An 8,188-nucleotide genomic window follows, 5' to 3' on the forward strand; every position below is an offset into this window, starting at 1 on the left:
CAAAGGGATATGAGTAAACACTTGAGGGTTGTGGATATGTTCATCATCTTGATTGTGGCGATGGTTTCACTATCACAACACTTGTTAAATTGTACACTTTTGAAATCCAGCCATTTGTAACAACATGGATGGACATTGAGGGTATTATGCAAAGTGAAATAAGTCAGAGGGAGAAGGTCACATACCGTATGATCTCACTCATTAAGTAGTAGATAATAACAACAACAAACAAACACATAGAGACAGAGATTGGATTGGTGCTTACCAGAGGAGAGGAGGGGAAGGAGGAGGGTGAAAGGGATAATTAGGCACATGTGTGCGGTGATGGATTGTAATTAGTATTTGGGTGGTGAACATGAGAACATGATGTAATCCATGCAGAAATAGATGTATAATGGTGTACACCTGAAATTTATACAATGTTATAAACCAATGTTGCCACAATAAAAAATAAATAAATAAATTGTACACTTTAAAAATGTAGTTTATTTTATGCCAATTATACTTCAATAAGCTGTCGAAAACAAAGCAAAATAAAAGAGAAAAGAAGCTATTGACCTATGGATGTATTAAAAATCAATTTATTTCTTACAGAGATTCTCATACTCCTGGGTCCACAAGGGTCTCACAAAGCTCTATTTGCTTTGTTCTATTCCCAAGAATGCCTCAGGAATACCATCCTCAATACTTGCAGCTTTAATGCAACAACCTGTTTTAGAGACCATCCTTCCTTAATTCCGTCATATTCAGTAACTTTGTTTTTATTGTTCACCAAAGAAGCTCAAGATTCCTAGGTCAATCATCATCTCCTGACTTATCCCCTAATGACTCTGTATATTCCCTATATCTGAATCTGTCTCCTACCCTTCCCCAACCCCACACATCCTTCCACAGTTTCCTTTGACATTCTTAATTTGTCTTCAGCAAAATTTATTGTATACTCAGCCTCTTGTCTGAACATAATCTTTACCTTCTTTCTCTGAGACTTGGCTATCCCTTAAGTCTACCTCTTTCCCGTAGACCTCTAATTGTAGATACTTTCTTTCCTCTTTTATCACTTGGCTTGAGGATGGGGTAAATATCTTTCTTGCTCCTCCTTGCCACTTTTAGACCATTGTCTCTCCCTCTTTCTTCAAACCCCAAGTTTGCTAAAGCTTATGTTAACCAACCCATTACATTTTACCTCTCCTTTCTGCAGATATCTATAGACCTCTGAGTTGTTCTTCCTAACCACCATTTTAGCACCTGGCTCACTCTCTCTCCCTCCAACACTAGTCTGTCATTATTCTTTTTTTTTTTTTTTTGTGAGGAAGATCAGCCCTGAGCTAACATCCGTGCTAATCCTCCTCTTTTTGCTGAGGCAGACCGGCTCTGAGCTAACATCTATTGCCAATCCTCCTCCTTTTTTTTCCCCCCCAAAGCCCCAGTAGATAGTTGTATGTCATAGCTGCACATCCTTCTAGTTGCTGTATGTGAGACGCGGCCTCAGCATGGTCAGACAAGCGGTGTATCAGTGCACTCCCGGGATCCAAACCCGGGCTGCCAGTAGCGGAGCGCGTGCACTTAACCGCTAAGCCACGGGGCCGGCTCTAGTCTGTCGTTATTCTTATTGATTTCAATACCTACACTGTGGCAGATTTTATTTTCCCAAGATGGCCACAACAGTATCTCCAATTTCGCATGTCCTTCTGCAATGTTATCTTGCCATCCCCATCAAGAGTTGGAATCGAGTCCCCCCATCCCTTTGAAATTGTGTGGGCCCTGAGATTGCTTCTAATAGAATATGATAGAAATGACACTGTGCCAATTGGGGGTGTAACTCTTCACTGGCTTTGTAGCTTCTGCTTTCTGCCTCTTGGGACACTTCTCTTTGGAACCCAGCACTTGTGATGTGAGAATACAAAGCTACATGGAGAGACTATAAATTGGCACTCTGGTCAACAGCCTAGCTGAGTTCCCAGCCAAGCCAGCAGCCAGTATCAACTGTCAGCCATGTGAATGAGCCATCTTGGACTTCCAGCCAGTTGAGTGTTCAGAAGACTGCAATTCCATCTGGCACCTGGGTGCAACCACATGAGAGACCCCAAGGGAGAACTGCCCAGTTAAGTCTAGTTAACTGACAGTACTATGAGAGATAATAAGTTCTTGTTTTGACTAAGTTTTGAGGAGATTTTTTTATGTAAAAATAGGTAGCTGGAACATATACAGATGATGCTTCCAATATTATAGCCTCATAATTTCTTTACCTCCTCTCCTCCTATGATCTTGTCTTCCAATCTACTTTTTCATAGGCTCCCTGAGTCATATAATACATCATGTTATTGTTAATAACTCATAAACTCCATTTTAAGTTCTCTGCTCTTTGACCATTACTTCTGGTCTTTCTTCATAATCAATGCAATGTTTCCACTCCAACAATTCCTCAACTTCCCTGGAACTTCCAATTCATTGATCTATCCATCTCTGGCTTTACATATCTTCACTTTAATCCTTACTCAACTTAGATTTCAAGGCCCAAGTTCATTATTACTCCACTGCCAAACTCTCAAGGTCCTTGCCCCCTTTTCCCTGAATTGAGCTTTCCAGGGTAAAAGACAAACCCTGAATAAATCGAAATCATCACTTTCTCAATGAGGTCATCTGAACAGCAGAATGTGACTGGAAACACACAAATGCATGCACATGCGCGCACACACACCCCCCCCCACTATCTCGTTTTAAATTTGTCACCACCTCATTCAAATGGTCCCTTATAGCTACTCAGCAATCCTACTACATTTCCAAACATTCTCTTACTCTCCCAGATGATTATTTCCTCTCAAACCTCCAATAACTCCTCACCTCTCCTTACTCTTCAGCTGATGGCAATCATAAAGAGAACTTCTATGTGCTACATTCCTACATCTACCAATCTCTCTGCTACTATGTCCAGATACTCTGCTTTCCCTCCTGATAAAAGGGATGTTTTCCCCATTCCTATCTAAGGACAATTCCTGCACATATCAATCATACAGGAAAGGGAATTCCTTCTCTCCTGTTCAGACCTTGCTCCACAGTTGTTCCTGTTCTCTCCTTCCCAATTTTTACTTTCCTACTGAATCATTCTATCAGCATAGAAAGCATGCTATAATAGTTCTTACTTAAAAACAAAACAAAACTCCCTGATCCCACATCCACCTCCAACTACCATTCTATTTCTACGTTCTCCTTTATAGCAAAACTGCCTGATTTGTCTCTACTCATTGTTTCTACTTCTCCTCTCTATTCTCAAAGTCTAATCAAGCTGACACTTTCACTCTACCAAACTTACTCTTGCTAAGGTTATTGATGACTACTATGATGCTAAATCCAGTGGTCAATGCTTCTTCCTCTTTTTACTTGACCTCCCAGCATAATTTGAACCAGCTTGTTGCTCTTCCTTTGAAAAACTTTTTCACTGGTCTCTAAAACTTTACCATTTGCTATCCTCCTCCCTAATTAGTTACTCCTTCTCAATTTCCTTTGTTGGTTCCTGCTCATCTTCTTGACCTTCAAAAGTTTGAGTGCTCTAGTGCTCAGTCCTTGGCCCTCTCTTCGAGGTGATCTTATTTAGTTTCATGGCTTTAAACACTATGCATCTGATGATGAATCCAAAATTTATATCTTCAGCATGTACAAATTCCAGACTTGTGTATATCCAATTGGCTATTAAATATCTTCACTTGGAAATATTCAGTTATAAGAATTCTAGGGATCTAATATACAGCATGGTGACTATAGTTAATAATATGGTATTATATACTTGAAAGTTGCTAAGAATAGATCTTAAGCATTCTCAACACACACAAAGAGTTAACTATGTTAACTACGAGAGGTAATGGATGTGTTAACTATCTTGATCTTGGTGATCATTCTACAATGTATATTCATATCAAATTGTCACATTATACATTTTAAATATATACAATTATATTTGTCAATTATTCCTCAGTAAAGTTAAAAAACAAATAAATAAATATCTCCACTTGGTTTTCTAATAGGCATTTCAAATCTAACACGTAAAAATATAACTATTGATCATAAAATCTAATTCCCCAATTTTCTCCACTCAGTAAATGGCAACTTCTTTCTTCCAGTTGCTCATGAATAAAACCTTGGAAACTATCCTTGAATCTTTTCTTTCTTCCACAAGGCATAGTCAATCAGTCAAGAAATCCTATCAGCTCTGCTTTAAAGTATATGCAGAATCTGACCACTTTTTACCCTCTTTAATGCTACCACCATCAGGTCTTGCCTGGAACATCGCAATAGTCTTCCCCTGGTCTCTCTGTTATTGCCCTTGCTACCCATTAGTCTATAAATAATATAACAGCCAAGCGAACTTTCTAGAATACAACATAACATCTCATTCTTCTATTCAAAACTTAATCTTTCTGGCTTACAACAAAACTGCAAATTGTTATTTGAAAATGTGAACATGTGTGTGTGCAGGTATGTGCATGCATGTGTGTGTGCATTCTTGTTGTTCACTCTGTTTCACATTTGGCCATTTCTAGTTGACTTTTGTATATGGTTCAAGCTACGGATAGAGGTGTTTTTTATCGTTGTTATGGTGGTAATGGTGGTAATTGTTTGCTTTTTTTACCTAGTCAAATTGTTCTAGCACTATTTGTTGAAAAGACTACCCTTTCTTCATTGAATTACATTGGCACCTCTACTCTCTGATCCTCACAGATCGGTTACTCACAATGATTGATTTTTCAGCAAATTTGGTCTCTCAACAGATTTAACTCACAAGCCTGCATTAAAGTTCCAGTATGGTGGTCTCCCTTTTTTTTTTATCATGGCTCAAGTCCTTTACATTCTCATCCTGGGCTTCATCTGGAACTAAAATGGAAATCTGCCTAAAAAGTGAGATTAAGGGAAGTACCTAGACCTAAGTTACTTGTCTGACTCTTCTCAGTCTTCTGACAGGATTCCAATATCTCTAGAGTCTTTTTCAGGCTCAGAAATCTCTTAGTTGCTAAGCTGAGACAATACCTCTTTAGCCAGAGGTGAAACACAAAGATATCACAATCCAACTGAAATTCATCCTTAGGACACAACAGGAGAAATTTCTAAAGGGGATAAGATCAATGATATTTACAAAATTTGGCTGCATAAGCCAAGGATAGCGAAATTTTCCTTACAGTCTTTATGTTCCCAGAAGGGGCTGGTGTGGCTGCAGAAATCATGTCAAGGATCAGACACTGAGGGTTGGCATGTGATCTGCACCTGAGATCCAGAGGCTATGGTTCCAGGCCCTCACATGCATCTTCTTTTCTAATCCTTATAATAATCTTATGAGGTTGGCATTATTGCCCTATTATAGTTGAGGAAAGGTTACATACAAAGTCCAGTTTCACACCATCGGAATGTGGTTGCCTGGAGATGCAATCTCAAAACCATTTCCTGAGTCAGTCTGAGCTAAATCAAAATTAGGAGTTCTTTAAGCCTCTTAACGGTGATCTAATTTGGACTATTAAGTCCAAATTGCAAGTCAAGGGGAGTGGAAAAGTAAAAAGACAATAAATCATTGTATTCTTTACACTTCTCCAGGTCAGCCAAGTTATTTTTCATTCATCTAACATGGAAGATCTGCCCCAAAAAGCATGGCCTCTTACTCTTTCCCGAAATAAAGTTTCTTACTCTGACCTCTATATTTTGCTCATGTGGCCCTCCTTGCCTAGAATAACCATCCTATCTTCTTTATACCTTTAATTACTATACTCACTCTTTGAACTCCCTCCCTCAATCTCTCTTCTTCCATTGCTGCATGACCACTAGGATCTAGCAGCACAGTGGCATATATTTGCTTAGATGTTGCTTTAACAAAAATAATAGCTACCATTTTCTCTGCATCAACTATGTGCTAGGCACTGTGCTAGGCAATTTGTTTACATTTGTTTTATTCTCCCAACAGCCTGCTAAGAAAGATATTTTTATCTTCTCTTTATTGATGAATAAATTGAGGTGCAAAGAAATTAAGTAACTTAGAAATTAAAGACTCATAGCTAGTGAGTTGGCATTCATACCCATGCGTAACTTCAAAGTCATTGCTGTCGTTGTTTTTCCTCTAAGTTTTAAGCCTGTTTGAGCATATCAGGGGCACTTGGGGATGGTCCAGCAGAAATCTATTGACAGGAAAAGCTTCTTATAAGGGAAAATAGAACAAGAGTACACAGGGAAAATAGAACCAGAGTACACAAGAATAACTCATGGACATGGGGCCAGGATGGAGAAGAGAGACAGTTTTGAGTTCTGCCATGTGTCTGTTTCTCCCATTGTCTTGCAGCCCAGCCCCTACGGAACTGTGCCTGAGACATAGGGAGGAGGGACTAATCTGTAGATAGCTAGAGTTTTCATCCATCATGTGGGATCTGGTGGCAGCTTTGGCCCAATATTTTCCCAGCAAGGCTTTAAAGCACTGGGGTCTCTGGTGGGTTTTGTAAGATGCACTGGCTTCAGTGGGGACTCAGTCAGGAAACCTTGACATCTCTGGCTCTTAAACAATGTATTGGCAGTGAGTTGTAACAAGTGATATTATTGACAGCTTGGAGGAACAGAGGTAAGAAAGTGTAGGGTCAATTCAAACGGACAGATTTTATTAGGTACCTACTACATTGAGGCATTTTGTAAAGTGCTAGGGTTATGGTGCCTATGACAAGTTTGAGCAGGCATATGTGAGTAGACAGGAATGCTACGCATGACATGGATCTTCACATGGATCTTCATATGCTCAGAGGTGAATGCCTTTTCATATTCATCTGCTCAGAGTGGGCATCTTTTGGTAATTTAGGCAAAGACTCTGTACATGATAACACTGACATTACTCACTGCCCTGCTTCTCACCAAAATTAGTTAGGAAAGATTTAAGGATGCTGGAGATATGTGGATATGAAGTAGGGGGTCTAGAAAAATACTGCTGTGCTGTATTGTGCTTTGGCTTTATATTGCCTTCACTATTCTATTTTCCAATAATTGATTTACATCATTGTTCATCTTGCCTTCTCACATGGACACCAGTTTCCTTTGATCATGATAATTATATCATCCATCTACTTTTTTAAGAACTCAGTTTTCTTCAAAGTTTTTCAACCTTTAAGTTTTTAAAAACTGTAAGTACATTTATTTTTACAACTCTTTGTTAAATAGATGCATAAATAAATGGATGGTGACTATCATGGATAAGTACTCTTTAAACTCTAACAAGTTGCATAAATGAATGAAACTCTTTACTTCACTCTCTATATCTCTACCTCTGTAGGTTTCTAAAAGCAGAGGGTGTAATTGAAATTGACCAGTATACTCATCCTTCCTGGGAACAGAACATTTAGGACGTTCTAAAAATACATTCTTTGATTCACTAAAATGAATTTCTCAAGAATGCCACAAATATGGACATAATTAACTCTAGGAAGAGATTTTCCTGTACATCCTAAGAAGAAGAAAACAAAAAGGAACTGGGATACTGACCCAAAAAAGCTAAGGAAAGAGGGGGTGAGTTGAGTTGGGGTTAAAAAAAAAGTAATAGGAAACAAAAATTAGAAAGAAGGAACGAAGATATTTACATCAAAAACACTATGTCATTAATATTAACTTTAAAAGAAAAAATAACTTTCGTTCCCCGCTGTATGTGCCAACATCATGTGAAATGGTGTCATAAACTGAGGGCAATGACAGTACAAGTTTAAATAAAGAGTTGGTTGAGTTCATCACTGTGAATTCAGTACTTTGATATCCAAGTAAGGGCTAGAAAATTACGTTCTCAGAAGTCCCCAAGTTAGAGAGTTTGAGTTGTAAAATGACACCCTAGGACTCCTCTACTACCACATGTGATTTGGGCTAAGATGTCAATGATTAATATACTTTCAGAGGTATGGAGCATTCTATCTGAAACCAAGCCACTAATCATTTCAAAGTGGCCGTGAGTCCAAGTGTCCATGAGTCCACATTGTAACTCCATATGTATCAAATAGTGTCACTCTGTTCTTTGACCTTTACTGCTCCTCTGACCCTGAGGGTATGATGTGAGTGAGTGAAAACGGTACCTTTTATCTATACCAGTGAAAGAAGAAACACACAAGCTATATTGAGTTCTTTCTGTAAAAGAAATCAGCAGGAATCAGCACACTATTATTATTATAATTGTTATTCACTACTTGTGGAC

This window comes from Ceratotherium simum, chromosome 12 (genome assembly GCF_057802395.1).
Source record: "Ceratotherium simum simum isolate JZ-2026a chromosome 12, ASM5780239v1, whole genome shotgun sequence".
In the NCBI taxonomy this organism is placed as follows: Eukaryota; Metazoa; Chordata; class Mammalia; order Perissodactyla; family Rhinocerotidae; genus Ceratotherium; species Ceratotherium simum.